Source organism: Salvelinus fontinalis, chromosome 5 (assembly GCF_029448725.1).
Source record: "Salvelinus fontinalis isolate EN_2023a chromosome 5, ASM2944872v1, whole genome shotgun sequence".
NCBI lineage: Eukaryota > Metazoa > Chordata > Actinopteri > Salmoniformes > Salmonidae > Salvelinus > Salvelinus fontinalis.
Window position 1 is genome coordinate 16,658,324 of NC_074669.1, and position 27,959 is coordinate 16,686,282.

At 41.5% G+C, this 27,959-nt stretch overlaps 1 long non-coding RNA gene across 3 annotated transcripts; it reads right to left on the reverse strand.

Moving 5' to 3' along the window:
• Positions 1-5,093: 5,093 nt before the first annotated feature.
• On the reverse strand, positions 5,094-26,518 carry LOC129855216 (uncharacterized). Of its 3 annotated transcripts, none has more exons than XR_008759447.1 (3): positions 26,099-26,518; positions 8,088-8,147; positions 5,094-7,456 (listed from the first exon to the last, which is right to left on the reverse strand). It is a non-coding gene; the product is annotated as an uncharacterized LOC129855216 (long non-coding RNA). The 3 variants fall into 3 exon arrangements; XR_008759448.1 differs by lacking the exon at positions 26,099-26,518 and adding an exon at positions 9,510-10,146; XR_008759446.1 differs by lacking the exon at positions 26,099-26,518 and having other exon boundaries at positions 8,088-10,147.
• Positions 26,519-27,959: the final 1,441 nt, after the last annotated feature.

A 27,959-nucleotide genomic window follows, 5' to 3' on the forward strand; every position in this document is an offset into this window, starting at 1 on the left:
GTAGTTTATGTGTCGGGGGGCTAGGGTCAGTCTGTTATATCTGGAGTATTTCTCCTGTTTTATCCGGTGTCCTGTGTAAATTTAAGTATGCTCTCTCTAATTCTCTCTTTCTCTCTTTCTTTCTTTCTTTCTTTCTCTCTCTCGGAGGACCTGAGCCCTAGGACCATGCCTCAGGACTAATTGGCATGATGACTCCTTGCTGTCCCCAGTCCACCTGGCCGTGCTGCTGCTCCAGGTCCAATTGTTCTGCCTGCGGCTATGGAACCCTGACCTGTTCACCGGACGTGCTACCTGTCCCAGACCTGCTGTTTTCAACTCTCTAGAGACAGCAGGAGCGGTAGAGATACTCTCAATGATTGGGTATGAAAAGCCAATTGACATTTACTCCTGAGGTGCTGACTTGTTGCACCCTCGACAACTACTATTATTATTATTTGACCATGCTGGTCATTTATGAACATTTGAACATCTTGGCCATGTTCTGTTATAATCTCCACCCGGCACAGCCAGAAGAGAACTGGCCACGCCTCATAGCCTGGTTCCTCTAGGTTTCTTCCTAGGTTTTTGCCTTTCTAGGGAGTTTTTCCTAGCCACCGTGCTTCTGCATTACTTGCTGTTTGGGGTTTTAGGCTGGATTTCTGTACAGCACTTTGATATATCAGCTGATGTAAGAAGGGCTATATAAATACATTTGATTTGATTTGATTTCATGCATGTTAGCATTAGAAGCCTCCTCCCTAAGTTTGTTTTATTCACTGCTTTAGCACACTCTGCCAACCTGGATGTTCTTGCCGTGTCTGAATCCTTGCTTAGGAAGTCCACCAAAAACCCTGAAATTTTCATCCCTAACTATAACATTTTCCGACAGGATAGACCTGCCAAAGGGGGCGGTGTTGCAATCTATTGCAGAGATAGCCTGCAGAGTTCTGTCTTACTATCCAGGTCTGTATCCAAACAATTCGAGCTTCTACTTTTAAAAATGTATCTTTCCAGAAACAAGTATCTCACTGTTGCCACTTGCTATAGACCACCCTCTGCCCCCAGCTGTGCCCTGGACACAATATGTGAATTGATTGCCCCCCATCTATCTTCAGAGCTCTAGCTGCTAGGTGACCTAAACGGTGACATGCTTAGCACCATCCTACAATCTAAGCTTGATGCCCTCAATCTCACACAAATTATCAATGAACCCACCAGGTACAACCCCAAATCCGTAAACACGGGAACCCTCATAGATATCATCCTAACCAACTTGCACTCCAAATACACCTCTGCTGTTTTCAACCAAGATCTCAGCGATCACTGCCTCATTGCCTGCATCCGCAATGGGTCTGCGGTTAAACGACCACCCCTCATCACTGTCAAACGCTCCCTAAAACACTTCAGCGAGCACTTCTAATCGACCTGGCCCGGGTATCCTGGAAGGATATTGACTTCATCCCGTCAGTAGAGGATGCCTGGTTATACTTTAAAAGTGACTTCCTCACCATCTTAAATAAGCATACCCAATTCAAAAAATGTTGAACCAGGAACAGATATAGCCCTTGGTTCTCTCCAGACCTGACTGCCCTTGACCAGCACAAGAACATCCTGTGGCGTTCTGCATTAGCATCGAACAGCCCCCGTGATATGCAACTTTTCAATGGAAGTTAGGAACAAATATACACAGGCAGTTAGGAAAGCTAAGGCTAGCTTTTTCAAGCAGAAATTTGCATCCTGTAGCACAAACTCAAAAAAGTTCTGGGAAACTGTAAAGTCTATGGAGAATAAGAGCACCTCCTCCCAGCTGCCCACTGCACTGAGGCTAGGAAACACTGTCACCACTGATAAATCCACTATAATAGAGAATTTCAATTAGCATTTTTCTACGGCTGGCCATGCTTTACACCTGGCTACCCCTACCCCGGTCAACAGCCCTGCGCTCCCCACAGCAACTCGCCCAAACCTCCCCCACTTCTCTTTCACCCAAATCCAGATAGATGATGTTCTGAAAGAGCTGCAAAATCTGGACCCCTACAAATCAGCCGGGCTAGACTATCTGGACCCTCTCTTTCTAAAATTATCTGCTGAAATTGTTGTAACCCCTATTACTAGCCTGTTTCATCTCTCTTTCGTATCGTCTGAGATTCCCATAGATTGGAAAGCTGCTGCAGTCATCCCCCTCTTCAAAGGGGGAGACACTCTAGACCCAAACTGCTACAGACCTATATCTATTCTACCCTGCCTTTCTAAGGTCTTCGAAAGCCAAGTAAACAAAAAGATTACCGACCATTTCGAATCCCACCGTACCTTCTCCGCTATGCAACCTGGTTTCAGAGCTGGTCATGGGTGCACCTCAGCCCCGCTCAAGGTCCTAAACGATATCATAACCGCCATCGATTAGAGACATTACTGTGCAGCCGTATTCATCGACCTGGCTAAGGCTTTTGACTCTGTCAATCACAACATTCTTATTGGCAGACTCAACAGCCTTGGTTTCTCAAATGATTGCCTCGCCTGGTTCACCAACTACTTCTCTGATAGAGTTCAGTACGTCAAATCGGAGGGCCTGTTGTCCGGACCTCTGGCAGTCTCTATGGGGGTGCCACAAGGTTCAATTCTCGGGCCGACTCTCTTCTCTGTATACATCAATGATGTCGCTCTTGCTGCTGGTGATTCTCTGATCCACCTCTACGCAGACGACACCATTCTGTATACCTCTGGCCCATCTTTACACACTGTGTTAACTAACCTCCAGATGAGCTTCAATGCCATACAACTCTCCTTCCGTGGCCTCCAACTGCTCTTAAATGCAAGTAAAACTAAATGCATGCTCTTCAACCGATCGCTGCCTGCACCTGCCTGTCCGTACAGGATCACTACTCTGGACGGTTCTGACTTAGAATATGTGGACAAGCTTCCTATTTCGCAACAAAGCATCCTTCACTCATACTGCCAAACATACCCTCGTAAAACTGACCATCCTACCGAATTTTTCTGCATTGAGATATAATACAGCCCTTGAGATGGGACGACTACATATTGGAAAACAGTTTAATGTTTTAATATCTGTGTTTATCAAAGATAGGGGGCAATAGTGAGAACACTGGGTGGCATTCTTAACTTTTTTTTTTAAATAAAAGCGAAATTAGCATTGTATTCACATGACTCTTAAATGAACCTTTGTGAACGGCTGTAGTATTCATTTTGAGCAATAGTGGACCTAATTGATTCCAGGAAGAATACTGTCCCATCCAGCTGATTTGCCTTTGTTCATCCTGTCCAATGCCTCCCAGTGAGGTGGCTTCCTCTGTTGAGAAAAGAGGAGTTCTTAATTATTTTAGAAAGGTCTTACAGTAGTCTGGCTTGGTGTAGATCTACAATCAGAGGTTTACAGTTCTTCATAGAAGTGTGAGAATCTTTGATTGAGTAATTTGGGTTCTGATAGTGATTCCCCTGTTTCAGATTAAATAGTTGCTATATCAGCTAATTGATCATTACTGCCATTTTATATTTACTCATAACTGTTATTCGTTATTCACTGTTTATTTATTCCTTGTGTCACTATTTCTATTTTTAATGTATTACTTTTTCATCTTTAACTCTGCATCATTGGAAACGGACCCGTAAGTACGCATTTCAGTGTTCGTCTACACCTGTTGTTTACGAAGCATGTGAAAAATAACATTTGATTTGATTTTGGGTAATGGAGGTATGACATGTGAATGGTCCTCCAGTCCTGTTACATATTCTATTTTAACTGAGTTACTGTCGAGCTTCAGAATGTTACCACATAGAAGATTCTGGTCCCATGTCAGTCTGTAAAGAGTGTTTTGTTCTAAGAAAAGTGCTCATTATCCTCCCAAGAGATGGGGCAGCTCCCACTGTCACACAGACATCACATCCTCCCTGTGCTGTGCCCACCCTCTCAGCATCATCCAACCACTGACCAACACACACACACACACACACACACACACACACACACACACACACACACACACACACACACACACACACACACACACACACACACACACACACACACACACACACACACACACACACACACACACACACACACACACACACACACACACACACACACACACACACACACACACAAAACCATAATGAGGAGCCCAAAGAGGTAGGTTAAAGTAATGAGGTGTGTTTTGTCTGAGTGCTGTCCTGGTTTGCTGGCCTGGCACCAGCATCCCTTACCAACCATGTCTCTTTGTCTGTCTGTCTTTCTGTAAGTCCTTTCTGTCTGTCCATCTGCTGTCTGTCTGCCTGCCTGTCTGTTTGTCCATCCGGCCTGTCTGTCTGTCCTGTCTGTCCAGCTGGTCTGTCTGTCCTGCCTGTCTGTCTGTCATTCGTTCAGTCAACAGGGCAGGAATGAAAGGCTGGCACACCACACACCCCTCTCTCCACTATCTGATCCCCAGCTGGCACTCTGGATGCCAACAAAGGTATTTCAGACCCTTAGCACCATATAATCAACAGAGAGAGGGAGAGTGTGTTTGTGTTTGTGTCTGAGGGAGGGAGGGAGGGAGGGGGTGAAGTTTGCATAATGAGGTGCCTGACAACCATAGGAGATGAGGAAGAGGAAAAAAGAATGAGAGAGAAAAAGAGAGTTGGAGAGAGAGACAGAAAGAGAGAAGAAGAAGAAAAACACTCTCCTTGGCATGTACGATTTTTCCAGCCTGCCTCAATTGACCTGTAAACCTTTGTGACTGGAACAAATGCAAATAGCGCTGACTTACTCACACAAAATACTGAAGGCTATTCAAATTAGCTCACTGGCACAATAGCAGGCTGCCCAGTCTCAGAACAGGGTGAATATACGGTCTGGGGCTGAATGGCACAATGTGTGAGAGCCAAACGGGGGGCTAAAGAGTCTGGAGACTAAGAGCGAGAGTCTTACCAGGCTGCCTTGCCTGACTGCCACAGAGGTGCCAGTCTCTCTATTCAGCCTCCTCTCTCTGCTGCTCCCATCATTACACACACATCTCAACGTCCACGTTTCCACACTCACTCACAGACGGCCTTCTAATGGATCGGCCACACTATTCTGACAGACAAATTAAGGCCCTTTAGAATGGAGACAAAACTATATAGTATGTTTTAATTATAATACAATACGGATAATAAAATATAATACAGTACAGTGTATTCTATGTGGAAAAAGTTGATCTGTTGTTCATGGTTTCAATGACTTGTTTTTTATCACAACCTGTGATGGAAGTTCAACTTCCAAATTCAAGTTCAACTTCCACTTTTATCTTGAAGGTGGGAGAGAAAGTTTGGGGATCTTTTTGTTGATAGGAAACATTATTAAATGGAATTACATTATTATTACATGTTTAAACTTTATTGTGAACATTTGAATAACTTGTATATGACTATTGAATAAAAGGTTGTTACATAGTTGACTGTTTGTTTATTTTATACAAGCATTAGATTTGGAAACTAATTCAAAATGAACTGTGCTAAAACCTTCCCCTTAGCTTGTCACATTAATGCTTAACATTGCACATAACATGGTAAATTATTTGTGCAAATCTTTCACCTCGTGCATCTTCAGGTATAAAAGTAGTCAGTCCTATGAAACAATGTGTTACATTGTACATTGTACATTCTTATTTAATCTTGAATAGTGAAAATGTCCCTGTCAAAAATATTCCCCAACAAAAGCAGTAAACCAAGATTCTAAACGCTGTCTATACTGCTAAGTTGTGCTATACTGTACTGTCCCCTTCTTTCTCAATGCTTCAGGAATGTTTTGGTAATATCTCTTTAAGAGCACACTGAGCCTACAGCCATGAGCACTTTAGCTCTCTCTCTCTTTCTCGCTCTCTCGCTCTCTCTCTTTTGTTGCTCCTCTCATTTCCACTCTCAAACTTCATTTTCAGCCTTAGCAAGGGTTTCAGCCACGCTGGCTGGAACTTAGGCACTTTCTCTGGCAGCCAAACTTCCCAGCATGCATTGCGCAGGCCTGGCTTTGTCCCTGTCTTCACTGTTAAAGGCCCAATGCAGCCGTTTTTATCTGAATATCAAATCATTTCTGGTTAACAATTAAGTACTTCACTGTTATTTTTCCCCAAATTTAATTTAAAAAAATTTAAATAAAAAATTGCTTCTGTGCAAAGAGCAATTTCTCAAGCAGGAATTTTGCTAGGACTGTCTGGCAGTGGTCTGAGTGAAGGCCTAATTGGACGAGCCTAATGAGAGGGTTATGTAGCCTAAACAAATTGCTGTTATTGGCAGAGTGGCTTGAAACTCTTAACTAATACTGCCTGTTGATATCGCCAGGCAGGCCAAAACTCCATCCCACCAAAACAGGCTGAAATTTCAGGTGATCTTTTTAAACAGCTCTTACACTAAAACGGCATTATCATAATTTTCACAATTTTACAGAATTATTCCAACCTCATAGTGTGGAAATATCTATAAAACATAGGGAAATGTCATTTTTGAGTGCACTGGCCTTTAAGTTGCTCTACTGTGACAGACCCTTTCGGTACCGCATGGCAAGCGGTACCGGAGCACCAAGTCTAGGTACAAGAGGCTTCTAAACAGCTTCTACCCCCAAGCCATAAGACTCCTGAACATCTAATCAAATGGCTACCCAGACTATTTGCATTGACCCCCCCCCCCCTCTCTTTTACGCTGCTGCTACTCTCTGTTATTATCTATGCATAGTCACTTTAATAACTCTACCTACATGTACATATTACCTCAATTTCCTCGACTAACTGGTGCCCCCGCACATTGACTCTGTTCCGGTACCCCCTGCATATAGCCTCGCTATTGTTATTTACTGCTGCTCTTAAATTATTTGTTACTTTTATTACTTATTCTTATTTTGTGGGGTATTTTTTTAACTGCATTGTTGGTTAAGGGCTTGTAAGTAAGCATTTCACTGTAAGGTCTACTACACCTGTTGTATTCGGCGCATGTGACAAATAAAAATGTATTTGATTTGTCAGTCAAAACCCATACAGCACTGTGAAGCGCAGAGAAATAGCTTTGACGTCATGTATAGCATGTTACTGTACAGCCATTATGTTCCGATTTAGGCATTTATCAGTGCCCAAATCTGCCATTTTCCACCTGTATAAAGACACGTGTGAAGGGCTACACCAGTAACTTCCAACATGTAAAAAAAAAAAAGCATAGCAAGTCATGCCACTTCATGTTAATTATGTTTAATTGTGAGGCAAGAATTGATTGGTTTGCATGACGCACAAAGAAATAAATCATTTTTGATCCTACAGTCTGTACTGTCCCTGGAGAGCCACTTGCTGTTCCAATCCTGCCCACAGGATCTTGATTAGAAGTGGATGTTACATCTCCATCCAATGCATTTCCTGGCAAGACCTGAGACAGTGCAGTCTGCTTGCCTCTCTGCCGGCTTCGCTTGCCTCTCTATCTGCATGCAGCATCTGGTGGACACCTGCAACAGTGCAAGTCACTGGAGAGAATAAGAGAGCGAGAGAGAGGCCTCTTCAAATTGACTAGATCACCATAATCTGTCCTAGAGTATTCAAACTGCAGAGCATTCTAGCCAATTTGCCAGACTTTGAAAATGAAGCAAGAAGAAACAGTAGTGTACAGTCACCAAAGTAAAAGAAATGTTAACGACAATCAGTAGTCATAGAATTTGTAACAAGAATATCCACAAGGCATGGCAACCTTGCTCCAGTCCATACAACAAGAAACATCAGGCAGTCCAGGTCAATGCATAAGTGCCAAATAAAGCTCTATTTGACCTGGGGTGGCAATAGTTTCTGTCCCTGTTACAAAAAATAGGCTAATGTGACACTGCGAGGTTTGATATGTGGATATGAGGCAGAGCCAAGCTATGGTCTCTGGTTTGGCCAACTCAGTGAATCATTCAGAGGGAGAGAGAACTGGTTCTAGTGCCATCTGATGGTTTCAGGCTAACACACACATTTAATTAAACAATGATACATTGCCGGCATGCCCTGTTCTTCCTACAGAATGGGGGTAAATTCACATCTTTCAACAGGTGAAACCATTGTTTGTTTATGAAAGCAGGATGAGGAAGACCGAGAATGATCTAATTTGCATAATTCGCTCACCTGCATTTCTTCTAGTCTATTGAATCAGTTCTCTCTTCATCCTGGTCACTCTATGTAACACTGGGGACAAAATACATATCATTAAATATGGTATCTAAGTCACAGCACAAAGCCCTTTGAACAACAAAGTCAGTGCTAACAATCCATCGGATGAAATACAACATCAGAAAAAGTGACAAGATATTTTCCCTTCACAACAAAGCCCAATGCTTCATACTGTGAGCCAGTTCGTTAGGCCATTGCAAACCAAAGAAGCGCTTTCAAATGGTGTCAGACACCCAGTGCTCACTGTTCGCAGAGCTCTTCGAGATTAGATCGGTCTCTCCTGGCCCGTGAGGCAGCAGGGTGGTTGTTTTACTGCCGTGAGGGTGCAATGCTGATTGTTAACGCAGGCAAAGTGATCCCTGGAGTCAGGCCCCTGAACCTGCTCCATCCTTGTAACCATGTCAGCAGACAGGTAGTGTCTGGGTCACAGGGTCAACATGGCTAGGCTGCAGCGGTCTGCATATGAATATACAGGGGAACAGGCTTTTCATTAATCAACAACAGAACTTGATGTTCAAAAGGATTTAGTAACGTCAACCTCTGCTTAATCAGGTTAGCTCAGGGGAGAACAACTGCCCCTCTCTCACTGAAGCCACGGAAGTTCAAGGCTGACCGCGGTATTGCAGAGATTGTTAGCAGAAAACAGGATCCCTCATTATAGTGAATAAAACAATTGTGATCTTCGTGGTCAATCTTTGTGTTATCTGGAGGTAATAGATAATATGATACAAAGCAAATAAGTTTATATCCTCTTTGCATGCAGAACAAAGTATTCTTCACTGTGCTAGACTGACACGGCGTGGTCTGTCTGTCTGTTTGTCTGTCTGCCCCCAGAGAGACAAACATACACCCATGATCCTCTCTGCCCTTCTCTCCCTTTGCCTTGCCAGCACTCTGTCTTTAGTTGCTGTGAGACAGGCCGACTCAAGCCAAGGCCTCCACAATTCATTACTATAGGAACAAAAGCCAAAGCAGTAGACAAAGCCGTCCAGACCAACCCAAAGCAGCTCCCACTTAACACACACATCACACTTCACAGTGCTCTCTCTGACAGACTTACATACAAACGGCCAATTCAAGGCCTTACTTCTGTCCTTTTGGAAATAAATATGCTCAATAATAATAATTCTGCCCTGATTTCTAAACCCTCTAAAAGGCTTCCTATGGATATTTCTTTATCTCTTGCGGTTAGAAGTCACCAACTTTCCAGGACAGTAAAATAAGATGGTTTCAAGATCAATTACTTCAGAAATTATACTGTGCAAAAAAAATCATAATCCAGTCTCTCCCCTGCATGACATTACTTTGATACAACTCACAAATGTAATGGCGCCAAAGACTGAACAGCTATAATCTACCATTGTGCAACAAAATCACCTGTCTCGCTGGCTTCCAGCCAAATGTCATAAAAAAAACTTCTCTTTGCCCTGAACCAAGAGAGGAAGAGAGGCGAGCCAATGAAAATCCTCCCTCTTCCTATTCCTCCGGGTCTCCAGACCTGCTCACGCACATGACAATCGCCTTGTAAGAAATAGAGAGGCAAGTAGAGAGGCAATCAGCCATTGTAATTAGGCTGCTTGCCATCCCTGAGCTGTCATAACTCAGACTGGGCTGGAAGCTGGGAGCCTTGGAGGCTAGGAGGCTGAAAGGCTGACAGGCTGGAAGCTAGGAGGCTCGAAGCTCGGAGGCTGGAAAGCTGGAGGCTGGAAGGCTGGAGGCTGGGAGGCTGGAAGCTGAGAGGCTATGAGCTGGGAGGCTAGGAGCTGGGAGACTGGAAGCTTGGAGGTTGGGAGGCTGGAAGCTGGGAGGCTGGAAGGCTGGAAGGCAGAGCATTGGGATTGGCTGGGAGATAAAGCGACACTAGAGACCCAGCTGTTGCTGACTGGGCCCACCACTGACTCATCCAAACCCCAACACAGGCCATTCCCTCTCTCCCCTCTCCCTCTCCCTCTCCCTCTCTCTCCTCCCCTCCCTCTTCCCTCTGTCTCTTCTCCTCTCTCAGAGAGGGAGACAGCAGCCTTGTTTGTGTGGTGGGAGAAGGGGCTGACTGCAAAATTAAACTCTCCCTCCCTGTCCCTCCTTCTCCCTCTCTCTACCCACCCCTCCCATACTGCTCCCTGTCTCTCTACCTCTGTCTTTCCCTCTCCCGTTCTCTCTACCTTCCTCTCTCCCATATCGCTCCCTGTCTCTCTACCTCCCTGTCCCTCTACCCCTCTCTCTCCCCTCCCTGTCCCTCCTTCTCCCTGTCTCTCACCCCCCCATTCCGCTCCCTGTCTCTCTACTTCCTCTCTCCAATATTGCTCCCTGTCTCTCTACCTCCCTGTCTCCCCCTCCCTGTGGTGTAAAGTAACTAAGTAAAAATACTTTGAAATACTACTTAAGTAGTTTTTGGGGGTACCTATACTTTACTATTGATATGTTTGCCAACTTTTACATCACTACATTCCTAAAGAAAATAATGTATTTTTACTCCATACATTTTCCCTGACACCCAAAGGTGCTCAGTACATTTTGAATGCTTAGCAGTACAAGAAAAGGGTCCAATTCACAGACTTATCAAGAGAACATCCCTGGTCATCCCTACTGCCTCTGATCTGGCGGACTCACTAAACACAAATGCTTTGTTTGTAAATTACATATTGGAGTATGCCCCTGGCTATCTGTAAATAAAAAATAAAATACAAATTAATTGGTGCTGTCTGGTTTGCTTAATATAAGGAATTTTAAATGATTTATATTTTACATTTAACTTTTGATACTTAAGTATATATTTTAGAAATTACATTTTGTTTTGATACTTAAGAATATTTAAAACCAAATACTTTTAGACTTTTACTCAAGCAGTATTTTACTGGGTGACTTTCACTTTTACTAGTCATTTTCGATTAAGGAATCTTTTATTTTACTCAAGTATGACAATTGGGTACTTTTTCCACCAGTGCTCCCTCCCATACCACTCCCTGATTTTCTCTACCTCCCTGTCTCTCCCTCTCCCTGTCTCTCTACCCCCCACGCCCCGCTCCATGTTCCTTTCTCACACTTTCTTTTTTTCCCACTGCACTGCAGACATTTGTTTTCCTAACTGCTTGACTGATAAGTACATGAGCAACCGATGGCCTCAAGGTTCTTTCTGAATTCAAAGGCAACGTCTTTAATTGTGGAAATTCACTTATCAAAAATCAAAAATCGGAACCAAAACCTGCACCACGTATTAAACATGCAAAGTCCATTTGACCAACATCTAAATCCTTTAAAAAAAGGGTATTCTTTAAACTGCCTCTCAAACTCTAACAGGAATTCTCCCTGTGCTCTGGATGGATGCAGACTCAGAGAACTAGCATAGTTTACCTTGGAATTCAGAGCTAAACAGGAAGCTATGGCAGCATTCTACTGAGATGTATTTTATTTGTTTACAGGGCGTGGTTGACTCAGAAACTGGCTTTGCCTGCTGTATCTTTAAAGGACCTGAAGTTTTCTTGGGCAGTAAAACAAATAACTGTGAGTTCAGCCAAAATAGACAATAAAGCAGAATGGACAAACTGGGGCAATTCAGTCCAGAGGCTCATTTTTCCAAAATGATTCACACTGGAAAGAAACGCATTTCCCTGTCCTCAGATGAACTTAGTGTGCTCTCTCTCCCCCTCACTCTATATTTCAATTCAATTCAACGTGGCTTTATTGCCATGGGAAACATTTGTTTACATTGCCAAGCAAGTGAAATAAACATGAAACAAAAGTGAGAAGAAACAAAAACAACATAAAAACAATTATAAATTAACAGTAATCATTGCACTGCACTCACAAAGGTTTCGAAAAGATAAAGATATGTATATTATCAGCTATGTACAGTGTTTTAGCAATGTGCAAATAGTTGTAGTACGAATAGTAGGGGAAGATATATAAACAGATACATATTGGTAGTATTTACAATGTTGTTTGTGCTCAAATGTTTGCCATTTTCTCATGGCAACTGGCCACAAATGTTGCTGCTGTGATTGCACATTGCAATATTTCGCCTAAAAGATACCAGAGTTTATAAATTGTTGATTTTTTTTCAACATCTTTGTGGGTCAGTGTGATCTGTGGGAAATACTGTATGTGTCTCTAACGTGGTCATACATTTGGCAGGAGGTTAGGAAATGCAGCTCAGTTTCCACCTCATTTTGTGGGCAATGTGCACATAGCCTGTCTTCTCTTGAGAGCCAGCTCTGCCTATGGCGGCCTCTCTCAATAGCAAGGCTATTCTCACTGAGTCTGTACATAGTCAAGGATTTTCCTAATTTTGAGTCAGTCACAGTGGTCAGGTATTCTGCCACTGTGTACTCTCTATTTAGGGCCAAATAGCATTCCAGTTTGTTTTTATGTTCTATTCTTTTGGTTCCCAGCAAACCAGGAACATTCTCAGGAACATTAGCTAAGATTCCAATTCAGTTCTTGTTAGGATAACATCCCAAAAACATTTAAAACGTGTTTTGAATGAAATATCATTGAAACGTTCTCCTAACATTCACTAAAATGTTGTGCGCAATATCTGTAACAACCACCACAGAACATTCCCCAAAGGTTCTCATTAGGATTCCAGGTAATGCAATAACGAAATGTACCAGTAATGCTTTCCCAGCAAACCAAAATGACTTCTGTGAAAGTTCTCAAAACTTTCACAGAAATGCAAATGCTCTCATAACACAAAAACTGTCCAGTCATGCTGATGAATATACAATGTTTGTATAAAGCATTCACCTGATGTTGCAAGAACATTCCCAGAACAGATTTTGGCTGTTCTTTAAAGGTTGACAGAATATTTCATTAGGTTGCGGGAACTGTCTGGTTGGAACATTGTGGGGACATCACAAAAGATATGTCCCCAAAACACAAAAAACTGCCCAGTTGTGCGGACGATTATACAATGTTTCTCTTAGAGTGCACAAAACATTCACCTGATGTTTCAAGAACATTCCCAGAACATTTAGCTAGACTAGCTAGACTATCTTACCTGTATACATCATGGTTGGACGCTTCTCCCTGTCACGGATGCCATGGTTGCCCTTTGTTTGAAGATGTAATCAAGAGACAGCTGCCGACTGGTGCAGTGGTCTAAGGCTCTGCATCTCAGAACAGGAGGTGTCACTACAGTCCCTGGTTCAAATCCAGGCTGTATCATAAGGCGGTGCACAATTGGCCCAGCGATGTCTTTGGCTGGGGTAGGCCGTCATTGAAAAAAACTATTTGTTCAATACTGACGTGCCAAGTTAAATAAAGGTTAAATAATAATTTTAAAAAGTGTTTTCACCATCTCCTTAGCTAACATACTCTAATTCTACTGATTTCAAAACTCGGTCCTCCAGAAAGTGGAGAGCAACACTTATGCAGTTCTACTAAGCAATATATTTTTAATAAGCTACATTAGACAGGATTACCTACACATACTGACCAGCTCAAATAGACAGAAGCGTGCTATACAGCAGACCAATCCGAACTCATCTCTCAGCATGTCCAGCCCATTCATTATCTAAGCCAATCATGGCTAGTGGGAAGGTTGCTGACTTTTCTGTGGCTAAATCAACTAGGCTCGTAATTTGACAATTTTATTCATATTAACAGATGGCTTGCAAGTTTGTTATTAAGGCACATGAAAGTTCACATGTTCCAGAAGGCATTTCTGCAAAAAACGCATAATCTTAAAAAAATTTAAAAAAAGATTACGTTCAAATGGCTCTCGTGTGAAGTAGTGACCCGCGACATACGCCTAGTTTCCTGAAACGGGTCACATTTGTAGGAGATTCAATCTAAGGAGATTGAGAAAATGCTGGCGTTTGATTGATAATATGCAGACGGAGTCGAAAAGAGAACACACAGAAGGCTGTTGTATAAAACGCCTGTCTCTGGATTCCATCTTCAAACTAAGGGCAACCATGGCATCCGTGACAGAAAGGGAGAAGCATCCATCCATGTACATGGGTAAGATATTCTAGCTAGCTAAATTTGATATTACATGTTTCTAATTTTGTCAGAAAGTCGTTTTCATTTCAAGTTAAAGTGTACTGTTAGCTAGCTAGCTAACGTTAGTTTGCTGGCTCGCTAGCTAACGTTACGTGTATGATCTGTGTAGTGATATTATTCGTATCTCAGAGCCATTTGCATTACTAGTTATAGTTTAATGTTAGCTAGCCAACATTGAACCTGGTTGGTTAGCTACCTGTAGATTCATGCAGGGTAGTAACATTATGAGTTGGGATTATGGTTCATTGTTAAGCTAGCTAGCTAGCTACATGTCTAAACAATAGACTCCACTATGCAAGTAACCACTTCAATAGAATGTTTATGATGTCACTGCGACAACTGTCAATAGACGTAGCTGGTAAATCTACTCTGATTTCAGAGCACTCTCATCTTGAGTGTGTCAGTACGCAGAATAACTTACAAATTTACAAACACTTAACACCCGACCTCTGTGTCAGTAAACTTTGGCAAAAAGGCGTAATTAAATTGTTGCCAGCAGCACAATTGCAGTCACCAACACTCTGGATAACATAAAAACAGCCTACCCAGCTCGCTAGGGCAAGTAACATGGTCAGAGTGAGCTGTTCTCTCATTTGTGTCTGGAAGTAGCTACCAAGCTAGCCAACATTAGCCAGTTAGCTTGGGTGCTTTACTGCTGTTATTAGGTCAGAACGCTCAGATCAACCCTACTCCTCAGCAAGTGTCCAGTGTGCGCTCTAAACGCGCCGAGAGCGAAACGCTCTGGATTTATGAATGGACAATCTGACAACTCTCTGAGTTTATGAAGTGAGGTTACAAGTTTGTCAATTTTCAAAGCAGAAGGCCCTAAAAATTGTCAAAGCCTCCAGCCACCCCTGTCATAGACTGTTCTCTCTACTACCGCATGGCAAGCAGAGTGCCAAGTCTAGGACAAAATAGGCTTCTCAACAGTTTTTACCCCCAAGCCATAAGACTCCTGAACAGGTAATCAAATGGCTACCCGGACTATTTGCATTGTCCCCCCCCCCCCCCCCCCGAATCCCCCCCAACCCCTCTTTTACGCTACTGCTACTCTCTGTTCATCATATATGCATAGTCACTTTAACCATATCTACATGTACATACTACCTCAATCAGCCTGACTAACCAATGTCTGTATGTAGCCTCGCTACTGTATATAGCCTGTCTTTTTACTGGTGTTTTATTTCTTTACTTACCTATTGTTCACCTAATACCTTTTTTGCACTATTGGTTAGAGCCTGTAAGTAAGCATTTCACTGTAAGGTCTACACCTGTTGTATTCAGCACACGTGAAAAATAAACTTTGATTTGATTTGAATTACTTTCCGATTGTTTCTCAACTGTAGTGTATGATATACCGTTTTCTAGCTATGAGTCTCTACTTTTATCCAATGTAAAAAACACAATTTCAAATGTTGCTACCAAAGACAGAATCAAGCCGGGTGGATTTGACAAGTGTATTGTATGCCATTACAAGGTGATATAGACACACAGCATTTTGATTGCATATTATGTAATTCATGGACACTTGATCACATAAACACAATTTACATTGACTATCTGGACATGTGTTTTTTTTCAGTATATAGTCTTAACAGTGTGGTCAATCAGGAATTCCATGCTTACTTTTTAGCCTTCTTAGACATAACTAACCCAGGGAAGTACTGGTAACTGGGTTATTCACCATCACTTCACCCATTCTCTTTATATGCTGAACTACTGGGCTCATATATACAGAGTATCCAAGACTATGAGTGCTGATCAAGATTCACTTTTGCTTTTCAGATGATGCAAAATATGACGGGGGGACCATGTCAAGCGTCTTTAAATAGGAATTATATTGCGTGCGTTTAAAAAAAAATTGAATATTACATTTTTACACAATGTTTATTTTTTTACAGTTAACCTAAATTCTGCATTTCTGACTGGATTTATAAATCTGGACGAAATATAGACATCCTCTATTTTAGTGGAGTGTATCTGAGCCTCAATTTCACCGTTTTTTATTCTTCAAAAGGTTGAACCTGCAATTTTCAGATTGGCAACCAGCTAATTAATCATCTGTGCCACCAAGGCATAGCTTTGGCCTTAAAGTTTATTTTTCAGTCTAATATGATCAATTAGGACACGTATATATATATTTTCAGTTATTAAAATGTTCCAATTCTATTCATATGCTGTGCATATGTATTGTAACATTGTATTTGATGAGTTTTGTCATACCAAGAAAAAAATGTCAGGAAAGAAATCTGCAAAATATGGATATTTAGCCTCAGTATAGGCTATAAATGAATAATTTTTGTTTATGTGACTTAAACTTTGATAGATAATGCATCGCAAACATCTCAAGCAGCCGGTTGAGTTGCCCATTAAAGTAAACAAATGTTATATTGGAATTTGTATAGACTTTTAAAATCATCAAACAAATGATATACATATATGAATTTACATTGTCTTCTTCATTGACATATAATGGAAGATAGGCCTACTTAAATGAGGACTGATATCAGATATTAATAAAATATGATAAAATTGCGTGTCAAAATATGAATATTGAAATGTGGGTAAATTAATGCATTTACAGTTTATATGCTATGAATGTTCCAACACAAAAAACGTATTTCTCTCTAATTTGGTGCACAAATTTGTTTACATCCCTGTTAGTGAGCATTTCTCCATCCCCCTGACAGCTGTGGCATATCAAGAAGCTGATTAGACAGCACGGTCATTACACAGGTGCACCTTGTGCTGGGGACAATAAAAGGCCCCTCTAAAATGTGTAGTTTTGTCACACAACACAATGCCACAGATGTCTCAAGTTTTGAGAGAGCTGGCAATTGGCATGCTGACTGCAGGAATGTCCACCAAAGCTGTTGCCAAATAATTGAATGTTAATTTCTTTACCATATGCCGCCTCCAACGTCGTTTTAGAGAATTTGGCAGTACATCCAACCGGCCTCACAACCGCAGACCATGTGTATGGCGTCGTGTGGGCGAGTGGTTTACTGATGTCAACATTGTGAACAGAGTGCCCCATGGTGGCGGTGGGATTATGGTATGGGCAGGCATAAGTTACAGACAACAAACACAATTGCATTTTATTGATGGCAATTTGAATGCACAGAGATACCATGATGAGATCCTGAGGCCCATTGTTGTGCCATTCATTCGCCTCCATCACTTCATGTTTCAGCATGATAATGCATGGCCCCATGTAGCAAGGATCTGTACACAATTCCTTGAAGCCGAAAATGTCCCAATTATTCCATGGTCTGCATACTAACCAGGCATGTCACCTATTGAGCATGTTTGGTATACTCTGGATCGACGTGTACGACAGCATGTTCCAGTTCCCGCTAATATTCATCAACTTCGCACAGCCATTGAAGAGGAGTGGGACAACATTCCCCAGGACACAATCAACAGCCCGATCAACTCTATGCAAAGGAGATGTGACCAACAGTTCCATTTTTGCATTCCCAGTCATGTGAAATCCATAATTCATTTATTTGAATTGACTGAATTCCTTAAATGAACTGTAACTCAGTAAAATTGTACCCCTTTTTCGTGATATCCAATTGGTAGTTACAGTCTTGTCCCATCGCTGCAACTCCCGCATGGACTCGGGAGAGGCGAAGATCGAGAGCCATGCGTCCTCTGAAAAACAAGCCTGCCAAAACGCACGCTTAACCCGGAAGCCAGCCGCACCAATGTATCAGAGGAAATACAGTACAACTGGCGCCCCTGTCAGCGTGCATGCGCCCAGCTCACCACAGGACTTGCTAAAGCGCCTCAGTGCCTTAGACGGCTGCGCCACTCGGGAAGCCCATAGGTTTTATTCTTTAACCATAAATCCAGTCAGAAATGTACAATTTCAACTAACTGTAAAAAAAATAAAACATTGTGTTAACATTGACTGTTGAACTTTAAAAAAACGTAGCCAATATAATTCCAACTGAGACACTTGATATGGTCCCGCCTGTTATATTTTTCCTGATTTGCCATTGAAAAGTGATCCCAATCAGCACTGATAGTGTTGGATACCTTGTAAATATGGGCCCAGAAGTATGCAGCATAATGTATAAAGAAGATGGGTAAAGTGCAGTGGCGGCTGGTGGGAGGAGCTGTAGCAGGACGGGCTTATTGTAAAGGTGGAATGGAATAAATGGAACAGTATCAAACATATGGAAATCACATGTTTAACTCTGCTCCATTAATTCCATTCCAGCCATTACAATGAGCCTGTCATCTGATAGCTCCTCCAACCAGCCTCTACTGGTGAAGTGACAATGAATAACCCAGTTACCAGTATTTCCCTGGGTTGGTTGTGTCTAAGAAAGCATGGCGTTCCTGATTGACCATACTGCCAAGGCTATATACTGAAGAAAAAAAATGTGAGTGAGCTTCCCTGGTGGTGCAGAGGAAATAAAACCTGGCTTGAGAACCAAACATTGCAGGTTCAAATCACACATTTGCAGATTGTAAACATTTGAAGTGTCTGTATGATTAAATGCTGTTCAAATGTCCTATGAGTTAAGTTAAAAGGCTGTGTGTCTATGTCACTTTGTAGTTGGCCTACAATACAGTCCTCATATGTGAATTGCAATTAAATCTGGAGAGAGACATATTCCTATCTGTGTTCTTCAGCTTTAAGGAGCTACAAATTTGCATGGTATGAATGATGTGTTAATATTAAGTCAAAAACAAATAATGTTCTGAGGACATCCAAGGTAAAATGTATATTGCGTTAACATCAATGGAATGTTATGTTAAACATAAAACAAATATGCTGTGAATGTCATAAAAACAAACTTATTTGGAAATTGTGGAACATTGTGCAACATTGGAATATTCTGTGCAACATATGTGAATATCACAAGAAATATTCTTACAACATCCCAGACAACTCCCATAACTTACTTAAATGTTCTAGGGACCTTTAAAGAACTTAGACCAGGTGTTCTGTCAACATTGCTACAACATTATAAGAATGTCCTGTGCAACCTAACTTAAACATTTACGAACATCATCACAACTGAGAATATTATATGTTTTGGGAACCTATCTCTTGTAATGTCAGCACAACTGGAAAGTTTTAATGTTTTGGGAACATTTATTTTGTCATGTCCCCACAATGTTCCCACCAGACTGTTCCCATAACCTAATAAAACATTCTGGTAACCTTTAAAGAACAGACTAAATGTGTTCTGGGAATGTTTTTTGTAACATCAGCTGAATGTTTTTTCCACCCTAAAAGAAACATTGTAGAATCATCTGCACAAGTGGACAGTTTGTGTGTTTTGGGAACATATATTTTGTGATGTCACCAGAATGTTCCCACCAGACTGATCAGACTGATCCCACAACCTAACGAAACATTCTAGGAACTTTTAAAAAACAGAGAAAATGTGTTCTGGGATCGTTCTTGTAACAATATTATAGAATCAACCTCATAACTGGACAGTTTGTGTGTTTTGGGAACATATAGAGGCTTTGGAAAGTATTCAGATCCCTTGACTTTTTCCAATCCACATTTTGCTATGTTACAGCCTTATTCTAAAATGGATTAAATAAAAATAATTCCTCAACAATCTACACATAATACCCCATAATGACAAAGCAACAAAAGGTTTTGAGAAATCTTTGCTAATAAAAAACAGAAATGCCTTATTTACATATGTATTCAGACCCTTTACTATTAGACTCGAAATTGAGCTCAACTTGGAGTCTGTGGAAAATTCAATTGATTGGACATTATTTGGAAAGGCACACACCTGTCTAAATAAGGACCCACAATTGACAGTGAATATCAGAAAAAAACCAAGCCATGAGGTCGAAGGAATTGTCCGCAGAGCTTCGAGTCAGGATTAAGTCAAGTCGAGGCACAGAACTCGAAAAGGGTACCAAAAAATGTCTGCAGCATTGAAGGTCCCCAAGAACACAGTGGCCTCCATCATTCTTAAATGGAAGAAGTTTGAAACCACCAAGACTCTTCCTAGAGCTGGCCGCCCAGCCAAACTGAGCAATCGGGGGAGAAGGGCCTTGGTCAGGGAGGTGACCAAGAACGCGATGGTCACTCTGACAGAGCTATAAAGTTGTTCTGTAGAGATGAGAGAACCTTCCAGAAGGACAACCATCTCTGCATCTCTCCACCAATCAGGCCTTTATGGTAGAGTGGCCAGATGGAAGTCACTCCTCAGTAAAAGGCACATGACAGCTTAGAGTTTGCCAAAAGGCACCTAAAGACTCTCAGACCATGAGAAACAAGATTCTCTGGTCTGATGAAACCAAGATTGAACTCTTAGGCCTGAATGCCAAGAGTCACGTCTGGAGGAAACCTGGCACCATCCCTATGCTGAAGCATGGTGGTGGCAGCATCATGCTGTGGGGGTGTTTTCTGCGGCAGGTATTGCAAGACTAGTCAGGATCGAGGCAAAGACGAACGGACAACAGAGAGATCCGTGACGAAACTATGCTCCAGAGTGCTCAGGACCTCAGACTGGGGCAAACATTCACCTTCCAATAGGACAATGATCCCAAGCACACAGCCAAGACAATGCAGGAGTGGCCCCGGGACAAGTCTCTGAATGTCCTTGAGTGGCCCAGTCAGAGCCCGGACTTGAACCCGATCGAACATCTCTGGAGAGACGGGAAAATATCTGTGCAGCAACACTCTCCATTTAACTTGACAGAGATTGAGAGGATCTGCAGAGAAGAATGTGAGAAACTCCCCAAATACAGGTGTGCCAAGATTGTAGTGTCATACTCAAGGCTGTAAGCACTGCCAAAGGTGCGTCAACAAAGTACTGATTAAAGGGTCTGAATACTTATGTAAATGGGATATTTCATTTTTTTTCTATACATTTGCAAAAAAATCTAAAAAGCATTTTTTCTGTGACATTATGGGGTATTTTGTGTAGATTTATGAGGGAAAAAATACATTCCGAAGGCACTGTATCTTTTGTAATGTCCCCACAATGTTCTCACCAGACGGTTCCCACAATCTAATGAAACATTCGGTGAACCTTTTTTATGTGTTCTAGGAACATTCTTGTAATACCAGGCAAATGTTTTATACAAATATTGTATATTCAACCGCAAAACTGGACAGTTTTTATGTTATGAGAACATTTACCGCAACTTAACGAATGTTCTGGGAACTTTCACAGAAACAATTTTGGTTTGCTGGGCTGATTCTTTCCAGTGTGTCAAATGTTTTGGCTTTCTCATAATTTGGTAGGGTCTAAATGTGTTGCTGTCCTGGGGCTCTGTGGGGTTTGTTTGTGTTTATGAACAGAGCCGTAGAACCAGCTGGCTGAGGGGAGTCTTCTCTATCTCTATGGAGGTGAGGGCTTTTTGGTTAAATGTGTGGACATCGCTTCCTTTTAGATGCTTTATTTGTAGAATTGAACAGCTCTTTTCTGGATTTTGATAACTAGTGGGTATCGTCCTAATTCTGCTCTACGTGAATTGTTTGGGGTTTTGCGTTGTACACAAAGTTTATTTTCGCAGAACTCTGCATGCAAAGTCTCAATTGAGTTTTTGTCACATTTTGTGAATTCTTGGTTGGTGAGTAGACCCCAGACCTCACAACCATATGGGTTCTACAACTGATCGAAGTATGTTTTAACCAGATCCAAACTGGGATGTCGACTTCTATGTTCCTTCGGATGGCATAGAAGGCCCTTCTTGCCTTGTCTATTAGACCATTCACAGTCCTGTGGAAGTTACTTTTGGTGTTGATGTTTAGGCCGAGGAAGGTATAATTCTTTATGTGCTTTAGGGCAATGGTGTCTTGATAACATTTGTATTTGTTGTCCTGGCTACTGGACTTTTTTTGGAACACTATTATTTTGTCTCAGTGAAATTCACAGTCAGGGCCCAAGTCTGTCAGAATCTGTTTAGAAAATCTAGGTGCTTCTGTAGGCCCTCCTTGGTTGGGGACAGAAGCACCAGATTATCTGCAAACAGTAGACATTGGATTTCCGAGTCCACTAGAGTGAGGCCAGGTGCTGCAGACTCTTCTAGTGCCATCACTAATTCATTTATATACAGTATATGTTGAAGAGGGTGGGGCTCAAGCTACATCCCAGTCTCACCCCACGGCCCTGAGGAAAGAAATATGTGTATTTCATGCCAATTTTAACTGCACACTTGTTGTTTGTATACATTGATTTTATAATGTAATATGTTTTTCCACAACACCCAGTAGCATTGCATGTGTAAAATCCCTGGGGAAGCCAAGCCAGAAAAAAAGCTATTTTACAACCTATGTGTTGTGATAATTGCATTGTTTGCTCTATAACCTGTTAGTTCATAGGCCTAAGGCCGAGACAATAAGAAGACACAGTGTCAGAATACATTCAACCACACCTTTGTTTCATCACAAAACCATAGAGCAACCTCTGAAGTCCACAAAGCATATTGCGTGTAACAAACAAGTTACCTTGACCTACAGCATGGTCAAGCAAGTTAATGTTTCCGACAGTTTCGGAGTACTAAACAACTATTGATTTAGAACCACAAAGAAAACAGGAGCTTCCTCTACCCCAGCACCATTTCAATTTCAACATCATCAAATCACTTATGCTTAGTCTAATACAGTGATAACTAAAAGATGCCAAAAACTATTTAGTCCAATCAACATAATCTAAATATGATGTGGCTGTCCATGGTTCCGATTTCTGTGTATGTGTGTGTGTGTGTGTGTTCGTTCGTGCAAGTAGAAAAGACATATTGACCCAACCTACTGGTAGAGAAATGCCAATGCCATCCTCCTCTCTTTCATGTTGATGAAATGGCCTGTGAATCTGTCATAGAGTACACGCTTTTAGTTTTTATTGTCCTAGGCTACTTGGCTAAAATGCTTGCTCGCTAAAAAGCTTTCTTTAAATCAAAGAAGCATGAGAAGACTTTGCTTTTGTTTTGTTTGTTTTTCAACAAGGGTGTACAGGGTGTATACGTGGTCTGTCGTACAGTATTTTGGTAAGAAGCCAAATGTCGATGATACTGCAGCTGGATTTTTACAAGATTGCTGTTGCCGCAGATTCCACTGTAATTATTGGGGTCATATTTGTCTACAATTTTGTGGATTGGAGTAACAGACCATGGTTCCAAATATTGGGGAAGATGCCAGCGCTGGGTATAATGTTTAAGAGTTTAAGAATAGTCTATTTGAATTTGCTTTCGGTATATTTTATCATTTCATTTAGTATACAGTACCATCCGCACCACAGGCCTTTTTGAGTTGGAGGGTTTGTATTTTGTCCTGTAGCTCATCCATCTCACTGCCGGCTCCTACAAGGAAACGATGAGGAGACAAACACACACACACACACACACACACACACACACACACACACACACACACACACACACACACACACACACACACACACACACACACACACACACACACACACACACACACACACAGGAAAGCCTATACTGCAGATTCTTTGCTTGCTGCAGAATCACACACATAAAACACAGATACTCATTTACTACTTTGTAAAGTCATTTTCAAAGTCATAGGAAAGACCACAAGGATACCCAGCAAGAAAAACACACAGAGTAAAAACCATGCCAACGTAACACTAATCGCCATATCCAAACGTCCAGTACTGTCGGTACAGTAACTAGTCATACTGTATGTGCTGAGCATTGACTTTCCACACGTATTTTACTTGAACATTACACAACACGAGACAGATGACTTTAGGAAAGGACAGCGGGCTGCACAGAGGTTGTGCCCCACCAGTCAGCTAAAGTCAACAGTCTGAGTCTGGTCTATGTGCTTGTCTGGCAATGTTCCCTGACACTATTCACCTGCTCGGTCGTCACTCTGTATGTCTGTTTTCTTCCTGGGGCCCACACAAAACACAGAACATGACATAATACAGAACATCACTAGACAAGAACAGCTCAAGGACTGAACTACACAAATGTAAAATAAGTTTCCCTGTCTGCCCATCGCCTGCCTGCCTACCTGTGTCTGTCTGTCTCTCTGCGAGCCTGCCTGTCTGTCCCTGCTCTCCACTGAAGAGGTTGAATGTAAATTACTGGAAATAATATTATATGGCTATGAAAGTTAAATGCCAAAGTAGAAATAATACACATATCAATATCTCACACCAAGTTATTAACATTAGTTAGCCATCAACTCAAATAAATTCAGTGACTGCAAATTGTTTGACAACATGTGTCTTTACTGGGAGTGTCCCGCCTCAGTTGATAGGTGAGTTTAATGCTCATGAGAGAATAATCCTTGTAATTATATGAAGAGTTCAACTTTTTATGCAACAGATTCCCCTCACCCATTCCTCTTTTGCCACAGTATTAAATGTCATGTCAAATGTTATTTGAAAATGTGAGTCTGCCAGAGCTTTTCCCAAGGTAAAGGAGGATTATGAGAGGGGTGAGTGCACAATGTAAAAATAGACAGTTTAGAACAGATTATATTTCCCTTTGCAATGCAATGTGTGTGTTTTAATATTGCTATTGAAATTATTATGTCTTGGCAGCCAGCAATATTATCAGGACAGAAATCCCAATGCGGCCTCCCTGCCTTTCCCCCCCTGGCCACGGCCTGCTGGGACAGAGGTGTCAGGGGAGAACAGGTAATCCATACACAGCGGAAGTTTATTGTTGTGTGTTAAGGCTTTCTTAGAAAGAGGTCCATCTGTGTGATTCAGGAAACTGACAGCTTGCCATATATCTTAAGATTATTAAACAATCTACCAATGCAATCTTGGCCATATGTAACATATTAATGCGACACGTTTCCTTCTCATCTTTAGTTTGTCAAAGGTACACCAGGGCCGGACAACCACATTTGGGGCCCGAGGAACCTACCTCCATGGGCCCCCTCAACCCCCCTACATTTAAATAATGTTTTTTAGGAAAATATTTCAACACATTTTGCCATGAGGCTGAGAGACAAATCTGCTGTTTTATAGCTCATCTCATGCTTTTCTTGTTGCAGTTGTAAAGAAAATGTCCTGCTATTCTACACATTTTGCCATTGCTTATCAAATCAAAATCAAATTTTATTGGTCGAGTAGACATACTTTGCAGATGTTATCGCATGTGAAGCGAAACGCTTATGACATGTTCAAATGCTTATTATGACTTGTTCATATGCTATTTGGGGGGGGCCAACCCAAGGTATTTTTTTATGATACTTTTCTGGGGGGGTTGGGGGCTCCCTGGACATTGGGGGTCGCTGGCATGTGCCCTGTGTGCCCATATGGTAATTTGGCGCTGAGGTACACCATGTACACTGTATATCAAACTTGTATAGTGTACTTCAATCAGAGGAATGGTCAAAGTGAAGTGGAAGGTCCTTCTAACAATATATATTCATCACATGCTTCATACAATGAAATACTAAGTAAATTAAATACATGCATCATTTCACTAGCCTTGTACATAATCTAAATGCACACCTCACACTTTTTAAACATTACATTTGCACAGAGCATAGTTAGCCAACCTCAGCATATTGTGTTTGGTTACACAGAATATCCTATACACCATAAACTAACAGAGAAGGAGCATTATGAAGATCTCGAATGTTGCCATATTCTTTTCTTATAGGCCTATTTTACTAAGGAAATTAGTGAGGGAAACAATTATAAGCTACATTAACTGACAGAATCCTGGACACCAGTGAATTAAGCAAGACCTCAACAACTAATGAATCACTTCAACAAGAGGCCATTGCCATTCTCATAATGCAATATATTATAATAGCCTACATTATTTTAAATGAGGAGAGAAGGTTATTCCACCACCATCATATCTAAGCCTTTGGTTCAGCACTAAAGATCTACATATTGCTACATATTGCAACACTGTATTTCAAATCCATGTAGGCCTATAAATGTTATTCTATTTAAATAGCAAACATGCAAAAGTATATATCAATGTCCAATGGCAAGTTAAATAAAAATAAAATGACTTACAATTTGTCCGTTGTTGATTTCAGGTCTCCCATGCGTAAAAGGTCCTGGAAGAAAAAGTTAAAGGACATCATTTTACTTCGTTTTTGAAGTAGTTATGCTTTGTTGGACTTTTAGCACATGTAGAGGTAGAGAAACGAAAGCAGTCTTGTGTTACAGCCTCGTATTGCCTTGGCATTGCCTCGCCGCGTTTGACACAGGAGAACAGTGTGTTCTGCACGTAACCAAAGTGACTGACACCCACTAACGACGACCGACGATATGGAACATTTTAAAAGGACGGGGGTTTAATCCCGGGGAAAGGTTCTCATTTTTGCTATTCCGATCCCGCTTTGTTTGCACTGTCAAGCGGAGTGGACTCGGTGTAATAGCCCTCGAGCAGTGAATCGAGCACGGGCTAGCGACACTGAATCATAGCCTGAAACTGCTGTAGTCACTTCATATAGCCTGCAATATATGGTCGCTCCACAGAGTCACACATGATAAAAAAAAGTTATTTTTTACATCATCAATGGAGACCATTGGAGATGTGGGGTGGCCTACCTGAGCCAGATCATGCCCTTCTCTGAATGAAAGCGAAAGTTTTTTAAATATATAAATATTAATTGATGCATATGGTAGGCCTGGGCTAGTGGAAAAGGCTATGTTTCTATGTTTGTCCATGCAATGGCCATTGATTGACATCTACAGACGTCTACCCTTGCAAAGCTGCACACAACATATTAGATCAAAGTTTCCGCGCCAAATAGACTATGAATAGCAGAATTACAGAATTACGTGCGCGCACGCACACGCGTGTTCTATAGGTGAAACTGAAAGGCGGGAATATTGCACCTGTTTGCAGAACATGCCTCCCACAGCATGTGTTCGCCATGCCGTATATGTTTTTCAGTAAACAGTGAAATGGTCGGTTATCTCAGACAAGACTATTTATTTTATCCTTGTTCCCTTCTTTTTAAAACATCAATGCATATACCTTCGTAAAATAATAGGATACCTGTCACATCTCCGGGATTCACTACACATCAAATATGTACATAATGCTTTTTCCATTAGATTGTATCTAGGCTATTCACTTAGGCCTACATCCTGTCTAAAAAATGTTGTTAATGACAATGGCTATACAATTAGCCTATTAATTAAATAGAAATGAATTCTGCCATGTGTCTCAACAATATTAGGCAAATTGATACATTAATAAACCAAACCATTGTTATTTAGGACTATGCATGATTCTTTTCACATTATTGATCCCTCTCCCTTTCAAAACACATCTGTTTTAGGGACTATGGTGTCATAGTCCCTAATGTCATAGACCACTTATGTTAAATTAAAGCACAATTTTCATTGCCTTGTGCCCAGAAACTCTCTAGTGAATAACTTGATGTGGTTTATGAGTTGGAATGCTTTAAAAATGTTTTGTGGAGGTATGCATATCAAACTGCTGCAGTTGCAGAGAAATTATTCTGATAGAACTATTTTGACCAGGACTTGCTTACTCACAAGGGTCCTGAGATTTCCTGAGATTTTGTATGCTGGATGGCCATAGATAACACAGGGGAGAGGGGTGGGCCTGGAAACAGAAGGGCTATGAGACAGAGGTTTAATCGTAGACACATAAAAAGTGGGATGTATACGGAGGGTGCGAGGCAACAGAAGATGAACAGCAGAGGGGTTAAGGATTTTAGAGATGGGGAAGGGGCCAATAAAACAGGGGGAAAGTTTACAGGACTCCATCCAGAAGGGCAGATCCCAAGTGGACAGCTATACCCTCTGCCTCACACTATAGCAGGGAGCAGGGTCCGGTGGTGGTCCGCCTGTCGCCAATATCTGGAGGTGGTCTTGAGAAGAGTGTACCGGGCTC